At 37.2% G+C, this 16,796-nt stretch overlaps 1 protein-coding gene across 18 annotated transcripts in view; it reads right to left on the bottom strand.

Moving 5' to 3' along the window:
* The window catches only part of RABGAP1L (RAB GTPase activating protein 1 like), a 674,786-nt gene that overhangs the window by 233,211 nt on the left and 424,779 nt on the right, over nucleotides 1-16,796 (bottom strand).

The following is a 16,796-nucleotide window of genomic DNA, read 5'->3' as shown; positions in this document are numbered from 1 at the left end:
TCTCTGTGAGTAAGACTCCTAAATAAAATGGGGGACATGGGTTAACAATAACAAAGCAGAGTGAGGGGGGTGTTAAAATACCAATTCCTGGATCCCACCCTGGAAGATTCTGATTCAGCAAGTCCAGCACGGTAATGAACATCTACTGTATATTTTAGCAGCCTCTACCCTACTCTGCCGATTCTAATGATAGGCTGGTTTTTGGAACCACTGGTTTCCATGTTTTTTAAGAGTTAAGAGAAGCCAAAGAAGAAAATGTTAGAAATACCAGTATAGATCAAACAGAGGAGGGCCTTATACAACGAGTAAGTTTGTATTTCATTTCCTTATTCCACAGTCATCGTTCTACTTGCTGCCATTCCCTTCTGCTCCTGCAACTTATTCCATTGAAGTTGCTGGGGTGAAAGTCACCAGTGAAATGCCCTTTTAATTATTTCCAGAGGTCTTCCTATCTCTCTAATTGGGACTTAATTTCCCATGAGCCTTGCATCAGGGACCGTATTTCTTCCCTCAGGTGGCCAACTGACCAGGAAAGAAACTTAGCTCAAGGTAATTGACTCCTTGATTGAGAGTCTCCCGACTCCAAAGCCCTTCAAGGGAGATTTACTAATGTCTGTTTATGTTCCTATCATTCCCTGTCCATATATCTTCTACTAGGATTATTGCTATATTCACTTCATGATACTTAGTTGTTTATGTGCATTCATTTCTCCTACAAGATGGGAAATCCTTTTGGGCCAGGGACCATGTTACTGCTCTTGATAACCTCTCAGCCAGTTTAGAGCTGGGCATATAATTAGCACTTAATTAATTATTAATTTAACTGAGTTGATCCTATTATCTAGGTGATTGGAAACTGGTAAACTTTCTATCAAAGGGAGGACAAGCTATTCTTTAAGTTTATAAATAAAATGAGAAGAGTTATAAAAGAACAAGATACTACTTTCCCAAATTAAATGAGCTTGCTTTCTTCCCACTGTTTTTTAAATAAAGACTAAACAAACGTACATGATCCAAAGCCATCTAAAGAATTAGCAGAAAAGGTGCAAGAATTTTAAAGCACATAAAATCGGCATAGATGGGGGCTGACTCTGTGGCTGAGTGGTTAAATTTGCGCACTCCACTTTGGTAGCCCATGGTTTCGCCAGCTCGGACCCTGGGCGAGGAAATGGCACCGCTCATCAGGCCATGATGAGGTGGCATCCCACACAGCACAACCAAAGGCACTCACAGGTAGTATACACAACTATGTACAGTTGGGGTGTTGGGGAGAAGAAAAAGAAGAGGGGGAAAAAAAAGAAGATTGGTAACAGATGTTTCTCAGGTGCCAATCTTTAAAAAAATAAAATAAGCACGGATGATCTGTACTGCAAATAATTCTCTTTTACTGATCAGCATGAACAGATGTCAACCCATGATTGGGTTCTAGCTGTGCTTGACCCGTGGTGTAAAGAAAGGTCTTGGTGCACGTCCTCAGTCACAACATTCAAGAGTGTGAGCATCAAGATAGCTTTGAGTCTAGCTCATCCCATCTTGTACCTCATTTATAAATAAATGACATTTGACCTTCTCCTAAGACCAAGTTTTTACCTCCTGACTTTTGGTTGTGAATTCTTACCTTTGTCTAACTTGCTGTCCTGAGAACCTGTTCAATTCTCCAAGCTTTTTTAGGACAAGGACTTTATTTTACTGTTGCCAGTCCCCTCTTTGGAAATGAGGTCTTGCTTCCAAATCCAGTTGGCTGGGGCTTTGAAAGCTTTACTGGACCTACATTCTGAATACTACCATCTCCCAAGATCCCTATAGTCATGTTTGGTGTTCCAGCTGGGAGCTATTTTCTTTCAATATACTAACATTTACTACCAAAGGCCAATGTCTGTACTAGCAGATATAAAGATAAATAAACTACAGCCCTGCTCTTAAACACTACATGCTCTAAAGGCATGAAAAGATTCTCCTACCTGGCTGGCCACTACTTCAAAGTCTCCTTTGCAGGATTCTCCACATTTTCTCGTCCAATGTTGAGTGACACTGCTTTCAGTCCTAGATCCTCCTTTATTGACATGCACTTCCTAGGTGACCCCATTAAGCTCTGTGGCTTTAAATACATACTATACACCCATGACTGCCAAATCAGCAACTTTAGCCTCACTATCTCTTCTGAACTCCAGACTCATATCTAGCTACCTCAAGATCTCTATTTGAATGTCCATATACGAAATCTCAGACATGTCTACATCTGAACTCTTCATTTTCCCCTCAAACCCACTCTGCCTCCAATCTTTGCCATCTCATTTAACATAGCAACTGCATTCTTCTAGTTGCTCAGGAAAAAAACCTTAGAGTTATCTTCTCTTTCTCTCACAACCCACAATTAATCCATCAGCAAATCTTGCAGGATCTACTTGTAAAATATATCTGAAATTCAACTATTTCTTATCATTTCTATGACTCCCACCCTAGCCCAAGCCACCATCACCTCTTGACCTGGATTAATGCAATAGCCTTCTGGTCTCCCTACTCCTACCTCTTGGTCCCTCACAGTCTATTCTCCACACAGAAGCCAGAGTGACCCCTTTAAAAGAGACATTAGAGTGAATCTTTTCTCTGCTCAAAATCCTGGGTTTTTTTGTTCTTGTCAACTTAGATAGCTTCATCAGATCAGAAACTTGGACTGACTGATTTCCCGATCATCCAGAACAGTGCTTGGCACATAACAGTCCTAAATAAATAGTTGTCAAATGAGTGATTGAAAGTACAACAAGAGAGATATGCACATGGCATAGAGGAGCCCAATGGTAGAAAGATTAGTCTCCCTTGGGTAAACTGGGAAAGGCTTCACAAAGCAGTGGATGCTTGAATAAGATTTTGAGGAATAAACACAAATTGGTCAGGTTAAAGTGTTGAGAGGAAAGCAACGCAAACCAACAACATGGCATCTGTAAAGGCAGGGAGAAATGAAGCAGCGTGGTGCACTCAGGAACTGCACGTGATCCAAGAGGGATGAGATGGAAAGTGTATGTGAGCAAAGACGAGGCCTAAAGCTGGACAGGGAGGCAGGTGCTCCACTGTTTGCTGGCTCTCCTTGACCCTTGCAACTGTCCAGATCTTGATCCATGTTATCATCAGTTCTGGAGATACTTGGGCAACATAAAAGACATAAAAGACAGTAGGGTGTGGGGGGTTATGAGATGGATTCTGAAGCCAGCCTTCCTAGGTCTGAATGGACCTTTCACTTCCTCTTAACTGTATGACTTAGAGCAATTATTTAAATCCTCTGCCTCAGTTTCCTCATAAACAGCGCCTATCTCACAAGGTTGTTGCGGGGATTAAATGAGTTCACATGTGTAAAGAACTGAGAACCGCGCCTCACACACAGTTAAGCACTACATACCTGAACACATTAGTATGATAAAGTCCTCAAAAGTGAACCTCTCAGAATTTTTATAAGGAATTTCAGTTATTTAAGATCCCAAGGAATTTGCTACATATTTTGATAAAAGCTGACATACATTTCTTGTATAACTTCTTGAAAAAAATTCTCTCCTTTCTCCCAATCAGTTTGATCATATCAAAGACTCAATCTTAAAAGGAAAACTTAGGTCTCTAGGAAATGGAAGCAGCTAGTACTTCAGGAGAAACAGATCAAAGGATTAATAAACTTTAACAAGGGATAGAGAGGAGAGATGTTTATAGTTTTTGCTTCTGTAAAATGACAGAAGCTGACTAATTTAGTCTTTAACATTTATTCCTTAATTGCTAGTTGGACTTTAAAAGAAAATTATTTCAATAAAACAGAGCTTAATTGCACCGATAATGTAGGAGGTTTGCCACGAACAGGCCACTGCCTAGCCTCTAACAGTCCCTATTAGACAGACTGCGAGATCACTGAGCTGGACAGGATCTCTGGAGGTGCATCCACACAGGCCTTGAGATGTCAAACGCCAATCACAGGAAACAGACACTGATAATAACCAGAGAATTTGAGGAAGATAACCAGGAAGCCAAATAGCCCTCCTGTTCCACTGTTTACCAGCTTCATTGTGTGGATCTGCCTTACATCTAACTGCTGTTCCTTTTGCTACAGGATAAATTTACCTCCTTTTGTTCTGTCCTCAAAGGAAATGGAGAACACCTGGTCGCAGTTTTTCTATGTCATTGAAGATACTTTTGTAGGTACCCTTTTCAAGCTTAAATATTCTTAATTCCTTTCATCTGTTCTCATATGTACTAACTAAATCCTTTTTTTGTTCCACCTCTGAACTTTCTTCAAGGCCTTCATAAACTTAATAAATAATAAAACTAGATACTATACTGTAGCATAGGTTCAAATAGTAGAAAATACTATCGAAGAACTACCTACTATACTCAGAGTGTTAAATTTAAGCCCTAATTCTAACCTGTCTACTCCTGCTTGAGCTTGAGATCAGCCATAAGACTTACGACCTTCCATGCCTTCCTTGTACAAGTCCTCTCCTGTCAAATAAGGCTATTGGCTTAACTCTCTGTAGAGTACTTTCCAAGTCTAACAATCCATGATTCTTTGTGATTTGAATACAGTAGAAATACTTGATTTTCTGGTTTCAAATTATGAGCAGACTGCACAGATCTATAGAGAGGTGGCTGTTTTACGTTCTGGTTCACCAGAAGATGTAACGAGCAAGGCAGTGACATTACCAGACCAGAGTGTGGAAACCAAGGCTCATGTACAGAATATGCCTATAGAATCTAGCCTTTTTAAGACTGGAGGCATCTTGCAATCTTAAATGGAGGGTGAGTTTATGAATAAAAATAGAGATGGACAGCCAGGAATGGTATGGAAAGGAAAATTCTCACGTTGGAGATGTAGGGTATAAAGGTTTTTGTTTCGTTTTATGGATTCCCCTTTAAAAAAATATTTGTCTCAAAAAGCATTGCAATCTACTTTTCACAAGTGTTGAAAAAGCAAGAGAATTAAAAATCCTGAAAAAGTTACCAAAGTTGAAAGCTCATTTTCTAGACATCCTAAACAACAGGACAAACAGTCCTTTTAGAAGTCTATCTGAGTGTTTGCAGATAGGATGACAGTGAAATCTGACTACACAATTGCTAGTGGCCCTCATGACCTTTTAGTAGTGTCACAGCAATGCCTCCGAGGGCAGTGAGCTGCACTAGGTAAAGTAGGATGTCCTGAGGGCCACCTCAGGGGAGGCAGGCAGGAAGGCCAATGTTGTTGTTCTACTTAAGATTGAATTTGGAAAAAAGGTTCTGCCAATTAAATTTTTCCCCAGGCCATAATTTTTAGTTTTTAATCAAATTCACATGTCCCCAAGCACAATTTATTTTAAGCCTGTTTTAATTTCCTTTAGGACCCTGAAATTGTGTGACTGGGCTGGATGACTGCTCAGGTTTGAACAATTCTATGCCTGGGTAAAATCAAAGGCATTCCTTCTCGGTGAGTATGGGGATGTACACCATATCCTGGTGAACCCACCCCGGGTGCACTGGACATGTGAGTACTCACATTTAAATACAATCAACCAGCATGGGGGGAAATCCAAACAATAAGAGAGAAGCACGGTATATTCAACTCACCAAAAAAGGTCTTGAGTCAAGTAACTGTTCTAGAATTTACAATAAGTTATTAGAACTAATTTGTTTGGCTTTTCATTTTTTAATGCTATGAATTTTTAAAGGGAAATAAATGGGTAACAAATTACAAATAGAAATAAAAGTTGTAGTTAAATTGTGAATTGGTTCCAATTCAGTATCAGGAGGTTACAGTGTGTGGAGGTTGTAATGCTTGGGCAACAAATGATTGGGTCTTGAAGATAATTCTCTAAACAATGTTACTGCTGAAAGTGAAATATAAGAAATTAGTCTGCAATGTCTTCTGGGGAGAGACTCTGGATTCTTTTTCTCCTGTACAAAGAAATGCAGTTCTGACAATGGTACATGAGATTAACTTTTTGAGAAGCAAAACCGGGATCTTTACAAGTTTTTTTGTTTGTTGTTTTCTAAAGCCATGTTACAGAAAGTGTGCTCCGCGGAAGAAGTATCAGCATCACCCAGGAGTGAGTTAGCTGTGCAGACTCTCAGGTTCCATATCTCAGAACCACCAACCGGAATCTGAATTGGCTTAAATAGGATTGCCAAGTGTTCAAATGCATATTACAATTTGGGACCTCCTTGCTAAAGTTCCTTCCAGTCCGAAGAGTTTATGATTTTACAATTTAAAAAATCTGACTGTTGACGAAAGTGTCTTTGAAATAAGATAAAAAGGAAATTCACTGAACCTGAACATAATAACATTTTAATGAAAGGAAAGGACTGTGCTAGGCATAAGTTTTATCTCATTCAATCCTCACAACAACCCTGAGAGATGGATATTATTATCTTCTTTTTACAGAGGAAGAAACAGAAGTGGTCAGAAGTGAAATGATTTGCCAAGGCTGCACAGTCTGTACACCTGTTACCTTGGGAAGCCAGGTCTTTCTCACTCCAAATCCTATGCTGCTTCTACACCACTGATCAGGAGAAGGACATCAGAAGAGGTGCCCAGTATAGTCACAAAAAAACAAACCAAGTGAGACTTATCAAACAAACAAATGTTTACTGATTACTTACTCTGGGTCAAGAACTGTGCTTTTCTAAGAAGAAAGGTGAAATATATGAGCAAGAAAACAAAATTAAGACACAATATAATGAGTATAAAATCTGTGATTCATGTAAATACTAAAGATAAGCAGATTTTTTTTAATGATTTGACATAAAAAATAAGCAATTAAACCATAGACTACAAAGTTTCAAACCGGCCACACTTCTCCATTGTTCTATTTCATCTATTTGTGCATTTTTCTTTTAGACATTATATATCTATTCTGCCTAGTGATTCAAAATATAATCTACTTCCCACAAACAGCAGATGGCACCATGCGTCAGTGAAAGAATGACAAAAGTCATAGAGGTCAAACTGTCAAAATTAATATCTTTTCAAAAATAACTCAAATTTTCTAATTAGCTGTATAACAGTGACAGATACTTTAAAAGACTTCATTTTGAAAATTTACTGTAGATTAAGTTACTTTAGATCCAGCCTTGATCAAAAACTGTGTGAGAAAATAAAAAAGGAAAGAGGCATCCTAATTTATAAAAAATCTGCTGCAAATCAGTTTATAAATAGAGCTTATGCCTTTACTAATCCTAACATGAAAACCCCAAACTAGTAAAGATTTCTAGAAGAATAAAATCAAAAGGGAAATGCAAAGTGCCAAATTACTAAACAAACAAATTTAATATATAAGTTAAGGATCATAAAATTATCATATCTTCAAAACTGACCTCAATCAATAAAGAATTTGTGGTACTGTCAACTACAGCTCATACAGAATTATACAATTTACCACCAAATCAAATCACAATTCTTTTCTGTGACTCCACATACTCCCAAGCACTGTCCCAGACACAATAAAAACCTAGGAGGCGCGCTAGATCAAAACACGGTAGAGTATGCACCCTTCTCTTCTGTGACCCAGTAAAACCCCGGGCTGCCGAAGCGGAGGACGCAAACTCAAAAATTACCCCACCAGACTGGCCCCTAGACTGTCTTTTTTTCAAAGACGGAAAAGAGATTTCATATACACAATTTCTGTAAAAGTTATGGAAAGAGGGGCTGGCCCCGTGGCTGAGTGGTTAAGTGCGCGCGCTCCGCTGCGGGCAGCCCAGTGTTTCCTTGGTTCGGGTCCTGGGCACAGACATGGCGCTGCTCATCGGGCCATGCTGAGGCAGCGTCCCACATGCCACAACTAGAAGGACCCACAACGAAGAATATACAACTATGTACCGGGGGGCTTTGGGGAGAAAAAGGAAAAAAATAAAATCTTAAAAAAAAAGTTATAGAAAGAAAATGAGTTTAAAAGACAAAAAGAAAAAGTGATGTAAAAGAGTACACATTATTGATGTTTCCAATTTGTAAGTGTCTATTCCACTAAACCTCTTATTTTCCAAAGAAAAAACTTGTGGGGGAGAAAAAGGAGATCATGTTTCCAGAAGCAAAACAAAACAAAACCAACAATAACTCATGAAAATTTTCCTGCAATATATTCCTTTCTCAACCTTTAAACTAAGTATGTAGTGCTTGGGGAAGAGGGTAATGTTTTCCACTGTCCCAGACAGGTATTTTTCCTGGATAAAATACAGCAATAATACTTCTTAAGCATTTAACTTACAGTTAGCTCTGACCTTCAATTGCACAAGTACATTTTAGGTCCAAACAATAAATAAAGGAAAAATGAAAATCCATTTAACAAATACTCTTGGCTCTAGGTAGGTGTTCTTTTCTGATCCAGTCCAATCCTATTCTCCCCTACCTCATCTTTTCTCATTGATCTGTCAGAATCTATTGAAAAGCCCCCCAATCCTTAATCATGCCCTTAACAGCAACCCTGGTTTCTTTTTCTGAAATATGAATTCATCCCCCACCACTCATCTCCTCTGCTGACACTTTCTGCTAAGCACCATCAGCTCTTAAATGGGCAGTAGTCCCTCAGTGGTTTCCCTGATCTCCTTATCCTCCTTCAATGCTTTCGCAACAGCCATAGTAACCAGTGAAACACTTAAAGCAAATCATGCAATTCCATGCTCATGGATCCTCGATGGCTTCTCACTGCACTTGGGATGAAATCCCATGTCCTCCTCAACATGGCTGCCAAACTCTGGTATTATTTGGGTCCACCAACGTCTTGGCCAACTGCTCTCTGTGTTCTAGAATTTCTGGCATTCATTCATTCATTCATTCATTCATTCATTTATTTATTTATTTTCGAGGAAGACTGACCCTGAGCTAACATCAGTGCCCATCTTCCTCTACTTTATATGTGGGACGCCTACCACAGCATGGTTTGCCACACGGTGCCATGTCCAGGATCCGAACCGGGGAACTCCTGGCCCCCAAGGGGAACGTGTGCACTCAACCGCTGCACAACCGGGCCGGCCCCACTGGCTTTCTTTTAGTTCATCCCACCCAAAAGCCTCATACATCTATTACCTCCACTCATCACTGGGAATTCTCTTACTCATCTCTTAGATCTCAATTCTAAATGTCACTCACCCAGAGAAACCATTCTTGAAACCCTAATCTAAAATAGGTTTACTTATTAAAAAATCTTAAGGCAGCTTGTATTTTCCCTTCATAGCATTTATTATAATGTATAATCATATATGTTTTTCGTATTTATTATCTGTCTTCCCATCAGCCTGTTAGTTCCATGGATACAAAGAAAATGTCTATTCTATTAAGCATGGTATCTATTAGGTCTAGCTCAGCGTCAGGACATACTAAGTGTTCAATATTTATTAAATAGTAAATGAATGATTGGATGAATGAATAAGACATTCCTTTTACTGAGTATCTCTGGTCTCCTAGATGTTTAATTGATGAGCTATCAGTTATTATTTTTCCGGAGACAAAAGACAAAGCCTCCCTTCAAAACAACCTGGAAGCATATGCTGCTCATTTTTTGGCTTTCCTGGCATCCTCCTAACTGCTTAAGTACTAGTCTGTCTCATATTCATGCCTGGAATTAGACAGTCATCCACTTTTCACTCTTTCCAATGCCTTTGAAAGTAAATTACTCATGAGTCCTTTTAGACCCCCAAATAAACCTTTAATAACCCAACCTTTAAAAACCCACTTATCCTGCTGACATAATGCAACACACTAACTAATGTATTCTATGAATTCTTTTCCCCTCAAATATGAGAAACCACAACAAAGAAAAGGCTATAAAAGAAAATCTAATCTAAAAATTTTGCATACATTGTATGTGTTCCCTCCCTCATAACTCCACAAAAATGTAGTACTGTTAGGCAATTTGGCATACCACATAATCTTAAATGTATACTTACTGCAAAAGATAAAAGGCACAAAGGCAAAAGGATAGACTTGTAAAAGCCACAATCCACATGTCAGAATTCATTTTTTTAACTTATTTTTTTATTGAGATATAATTGACTTATAACATTATATTAGTTTCAGGTGTACAACTAACGATTCAACTTTGTACACACTATGAAACAATGACCACACTACGTCTACTTACCATCCATCACCACATGTAATTACAGGATTTTTTTCTTGTGATGAGAACTTTTAAGATTTACACTCTTAGCAACTCTTAAATATGCGATACAGTATTATTAACTACAGTCCCCTTGCTGTACATTACATCACCATGACTTATTTATTTTATAACTTGAAGTTTGTACCTTTTGACCCCCTTCACCCATTTTGCTTACCCCCCAATCTTCTCTCCTCTGGCAACCACCAATCTGTTCTCTGTATCTATGAGCTCAGCTTGTTTGTTTTGTTTGTTTTAGATTCCATATATGAGTGAAATCATATGGTATTCGTCTTTCTCTGACTTATTTCACTTAGCATAAATTTCACTTAGCATAATGCCCTCAAGATCCATCCACGTTGCCGCAAATGGCAAGATTCTATTCTTTTTTATGGCTGTATCGTAGAAATATACCACATCTTCTTTACCTATGCACTCATTGATGGGCACTTTCCATGTCTTGGCTATCGGAAATAATGTTGTCATGAACACAGGGGTGCATATATCTTTTCAAATTAGGGTTTTCATTTTCTTCTGATAAATACTCAGAAGTGAAATTGCTGGATCATATGGTAGCTCTATTTTTAATTCTTTGAGGAATCTCCATACTGTTTTCTGTAGTGGCTGCACCAATTTACATTTCCACCAACAGTGCATGAGGGTTCTCTTTTTTCCTCATCCTCGCCAACACTCATTTCTTGTTTTTCTGATGATAGCCATTCTAACAGGTGTTAGGTGATATTTCATTGTGGTTTTGATTTGCATTTTCCCGATGATTAGTGATACTGAGTATCTTTTCATGTGCCTGTTGGCCATGTGTATGCCTTCTTTGGAAAATGTCTATTCAGGTACTCTGCCCATTTTTTAATTGGATTGTTTGTTTTTTTGCTCTTGAGTTGTATGAATTCTTTATATATTTTAGAAACTAATCTCTTATCAAATATAAAATTTATAAATATTTTATCCCATTTAATACATTGCCTTTTCATTTTGTTGACAATTTCCTTTGCTGTGCAGAAGTATTTTAGTTTGATATAGTCACCCTTGTTTATTTTTGCTTTTGTTGCCTTTGTTTTTGGAGTCAGACCCAAAACATTATTGCTAAGACCAACGTCAAGGAGCTTAGCGCTTATGTTTTCTTCTAGGAATTTTATAGTTTCAGGTCTTACATTCAAGTCTTTAATCTATTTTGAGTTAATTTTCTTGTATGGTGTATAATAGTAGTCTGGTTTCATTCTTTTGCATGTGGCTGTCCAGTTCTCTCAACACCAGGTGTTGAAGAGACTGTCCCTTCCCCATTGTATATTCTTGCCTCCTTTGTCATAGATTAATTGACCATATATGCATGGGTTTATTTCTGGGCTCTGTATTCTGCTCCATTGATCTATGTGTCTGTTTTTATGCCATTCCACACTGTTTTTATTGTGATAGCTTTGTAATATAGTTTGAAATCAGGAAGTGTGATGCCTCCAGCTTTATTCTTCCTCCTCAAGATTGCTTTGGCTATTCAGGGTCTTTGGTTGTTCCATACAAGTTTTAGGATTGTCTGCTCTGTTTCTGTGAAGAGTGCCATTGGAATTTTGATAGAGCTTGCACTTAATCTGTAGATTGCTTTGGGTAGTATAGACATTTTAACAATATTAATTCTTCTAATCCACGAGCACAAAATATCTTTCCATTTATTTGTGTCTTCTTCAATTTCTTTCATCAAGTCTTATAGTTTCAATGTATAGGTCTTTCACCTCCTTTGTTAAATTTATTACTAGGTATTTCATTCTTTTCGATGCATTTGTAAATGGGACTGTTTTCTTAATTTCTTGTTCTGATAGTTCGCTGTTAGTGTATAGAAATGCAACAGATTTTTGTATATTGATTTTGTATCCTGCCACTTCACTGAAATCGTTTATTAGTTCTAACAGTTTTTTGGTGGAGTCATTAGAGTTTTCTATATATAAAATCATGTCATCTGCAAATAGTGACTGTTTTACTTCTTGCTTTCCAATTTGGAGGTCAGCATTCATTCTCAATGTTTAATTCTCATTGAATATATGTCAGTTGATATTACAACGCAATTATCTTAGCTCTCTCATATTTAACTTTCTAAACATCTGTTTCATCATTTAAACTTTCTGTAACTTCCCATTTATATAACTGTGCTCTCCAAACTGGGGTATGCCAACTCCAAGGTACAGATAGCTGTGTGTGAGGGGAGGAAAAGCCAAAGCAAATATGCTACATCTCCTTGGACAAACAATTTTTACTTGAATATTTTTTTTTTTAAAGATTTTATTTTTTCCTTTTTCTCCCCAAAGCCCCCTGGTACATAGTTGTGTATTCTTCGTTGTGGGTTCTTCTAGTTGTGGCATATGGGATGCTGCCTCAGCGTGGTCTGATGAGCAGTGCCATGTCCGCGCCCAGGACTCGAACTAACGAAACACTGGGCCGCCTGCAACGGAGCACGCGAACTTAACCACTCGGCCACGGGGCCAGCCCCTTTACTTGAATATTTTAAGAAAAAAATATTCATACTAAAACAGCTATGGCTCTACTATGGAGCAAAATGCAAAATTCAAAAATGAATGTTTAATATATGATATGCATCTTTAAAGAAGCTTTGAGTTTGGGAGAATATCAGACACATAATAGAAACTCAATAAATGTGTCAAAAAGATATCATAGAGGACTTCATTCATTTATTATATAAATAGTGACTACTATGGCGCAGCAATACTGGGATTGAACAGTGGACTTCCCCCAATTTGGATCGGGTGTTCCTTGTTCTTAAGAGCTCATCTCTATATGATGATTCTTAGTATAATACTAGGTTGACCATGGAAATTGCCAATATTCAATAATTTTTGACTTAAAAAATGGCAAATTACTGGGGCTGGCCCCGTGGCCGAGTGGTTAAGTTTGTGCACTCCGCTCCAGGCGGCCCAGTGTTTCGTTGGTTCGAATCCTGGGCACGGACATGGCACTGCTCATCAAACCATGCTGAGGCAGCGTCCCACATGCCACAACTAGAAGGACCCACAACGAAGAATATACAACTATGTACTGGGGGACTTTGGGGAGAAAAAGGAAAAAAATAAGATCTTTAAAAAAAAATGGCAATTACTATGATTCAATATAATACAAGAGTCTTTCTATCTTATTTGTATCTGATCACCCCAACTTGCCTCCTTCCAAAAATATCTGTTAGCTCTTTGTCTCCATCATCAAGCACTGTGACTGGCCTAAAACAGAGCACAATAAAAGTTAGCTTAGGGCTCAGCCTGGGTCGTTTGTACACAGTGACTACAAACAAGCGTCTGAAGTTCCATATTCTGAAAGAAAGACTGGTAACAGAAACCCTGCACCCCCTTCAGGTTGAGGCACAGAAGACTCCTGTTAGCTTTAACACTACTAGCAGAGCATGAGATAACAAGTGGGAAAAGCTAATCACATTCATGTTCCCACACCCTAACTGAACAAAGTGTTTATTCTACAGCACGCTACTGAGCTTACACACAACAAAACTATTATAATAAACAATTCATATAAGTGTAGAATATTTTAGGCTGGATCATCTATTTTTATTGTCAAAGAAAGAAATATGTTTAGTCAAAGTAAGAGTGCCTGATATCAACCATGAAGAATTTATTGAGTATCAAGCCACACCTCTCTTTTCAAAAAATGGTATTTGTGAATCAGATTTTTAAAAAGCTTTGATACTTTGGGAAAAGGAGAAGTTTTAGATTTTCAAGAGAGAATTTTAAGCTTAATATATAGGAAACTATTAATGACCATATATCATTTTCTAACTTAGTGAAAGTAAAAATCCAAATAAGGCCCCCAAATAGTCTGTATTAGAAGAATGCAGGTTCATCTTCCATTCTCTGCTTGGCAACTGCTAACTCTAAAAGGTTCCAACTTGTTCTTTGCCAAAATCTTCATGAAATGAAATGATCTGCCTATTTTTAATCACAATTTGTCCTGCTGCAGTATTTCTGTGAAACAAATCTGATCCAGATACTAGTGCCGAGGAAGTTTAGCTGTTAAAACACTCATCTGTTCTCTGTCAACTTGGCTTTGTTGATAGGCCCATGGTAATATCTGACCAAAATAGCCTTGAAAAAAATCAACAGACCCAGGTTTTTACCCCAGAATGAGCACAACCACAGAAACATTGCTGTGTTTCCCTTAAGTTTTGTGTTTCTCTGAATTTATTACCTTGGATTTCACTTCCTAGAATTTGCCAATATAATGAATTCTAAGAAATGAAAAAGTGCACTATCTCTTGCCTCTCCATCCACTCTTCTCAATCCTCCAGAGAAAAGACTATCCCTATATAATTCAATAACTACCATCCAGGACAGAAAGTCATTCCCTAGTAACTCTGCTATGCTACTGTTGATGATTAAAATGATCAAAAAGCACGTATTCTTTAGCCCAAACACATTTCAATGTATAAGTACAAAAAACTGTTAAATCAACATTCCTTAAACTTTGGAAAATTTAAAAATTGGGGAGTATTTGTTAAACATGCAGATTTCTAGGGTCATATCCTCAAAGAATCCTGAGTCTAAGATGGATCTATAGAATCTGAGTGATTAACAAGCACTCCCCAATTCCCTTATTATTTGAATTGAGATATAATTCAATATCATAAAATTCAACCTTTAAAAAAGTGTACAATTCAGTGGTTTTTAGTATATTCACAAGGTTGTACAACCATCCCCACTATCTAATTCCAGAACATTTCATCACCCCGAAAAGAAACTTTGTACCCATTAGCAGTCACTCGCCAATCCCTCCTCCTCCTCACAACTACTAATCTACTTTCTGTGTCTGTAGATTTGCCTGGCTTCTTTCACTTTGTATATTGTATTCAAGGTTCATCTATGTTGTATCATGTATCAGTATACCATTCCTTTTCGTGGCTGAATAATATTCCATTCTATGGGTTTACCACATTTTGGTTATTCATTTGCCAACTGATGGACATTTGGGTTGTGTCTACGTTTTAGCTATTATGAATGACCATTCCAGGCTTTTTGGGTAAACCTTTGTGTTTAGCTCTCTTGGGTATATACATAGGAGTTGAATTGCTAGGTCATTTGTAACTCTATTTTTAACTTTTTGAAGAATTGCCAAACAGTTTTTCAAAGTCACTGTACTATTTTACAGTCTCACCAGCTATTTATGAGGGTTCCATTTTCTTCACAGCCTCACCAACACTAGTTTTTGTCCATCTTTTTGATTATAGCTATCCTTGTGAGTGTAAAGTGGTATATCACTGTGGTTTTAATTTGCCTTTCCTTGATGGCTCATGATGTTAAACATCTTTTTATGTGTTTATTGGCTATTTGTCTATCTTCTTTGGAGAAATATCTATTCCAAATTCTTTGTCCACTTTTAAATTAGGTTATCTGTCTTTTTGTTGTTGAGTGGTAAGAGTTCCTTCTATATTCTAGATAGAAATCCCTTATCAGATATATAATCTGCAAATACTTTCTCCCATTCTGTGGGTTATTTTGTCACTTTGTTGACAGTGTCCTTTACATAGACATTTTTAATTTTGAAGTCCAATTTACCTATTCATTCTTTTATTGCTTGTACTTTAAGTGTCATATGTAAGAAACCATTGTCTAAATCCAAGGTCATGGAAATTTACACTTAGGTTTTCTTCTAAGACTTTTACAGTTTTAGCTCTCACATTTAGGCCTCTGATCCATTTTAAGTTAATTCTTATATATGGTTTGAGGTAGTGGTACAGGTTCATTCTTTTATATGTCAATATCTAGTTATCCCAGCAACTTTGTTGGAAACGCTATTTTCTCCTTATTGAATTGTCTTAGTACCCTCTTCAAAAGTCAATTACTCATAAATATATATTTCTGAACTCTCAATTCTAATTCATTAATCCATATATTTATACCTATGCCATTACTACACAGTTTTGATTACTGTAGCTTTGTAGTAAGTTTTGAAGTAGCATCTCTCATCAGTAACTTTCTGATGAAAGCTGTGTATGAATCATATTTTGAGAAATACTGGCTTGTGCCTTGAAGCATAACTACATTTATTCTATCAATCTGTCTTATTTATAACCATTACAAATACATCTTTTGTAATATGGGCTTCTAAAATAAAAATATATTAATTTATTTATCATTATTTAGAATTACTCTTACCACATCCACATTTCCCTCAAAAGAATAAAATTTCTTCTTGTTACATAATCAGAGGTCACAAATTACAATCTTTAGCTGAATTTTGTCTTATGATGAATTCTATTTGCCATATGATATTTTTACAACTGCTAAATTTGAGTTCCTTTACATGGAGCATGTACTCTCCAGTTCATCCCAGTCCCCACTACTCAGGATTAAGTTATACCTAGCCTATTTCACTTATTTATGTGCATTTGAGTTAGCCATATCTAGTCTAAAGAAATCCTTAAATTAACCCATTAAAGAAAAGTTCTGATTTCTTTTATTTTGTTGTAACCAACACAATGTTTTCAAAGGTTTTATCCAAAAGCTAGATAAAATTCAAGGCTCTTTTCTTGAACTTACGAAGATTTAACAGATACTTATTAAGAGTAGTTCTATGACTTGGAAGATCAGGTAAAGGGAGTGAAACTCTACTAAGTTCAAAATATTATTTGTTATCAAGTCTAGTAAAGATTCAAAAGTTGAATAGAGTTAATATGGT

Source organism: Equus caballus, chromosome 5, assembly GCF_041296265.1.
Source record: "Equus caballus isolate H_3958 breed thoroughbred chromosome 5, TB-T2T, whole genome shotgun sequence".
Lineage (NCBI taxonomy): Eukaryota > Metazoa > Chordata > Mammalia > Perissodactyla > Equidae > Equus > Equus caballus.
This window is presented reverse-complemented; position numbering and strand designations above follow the sequence as displayed.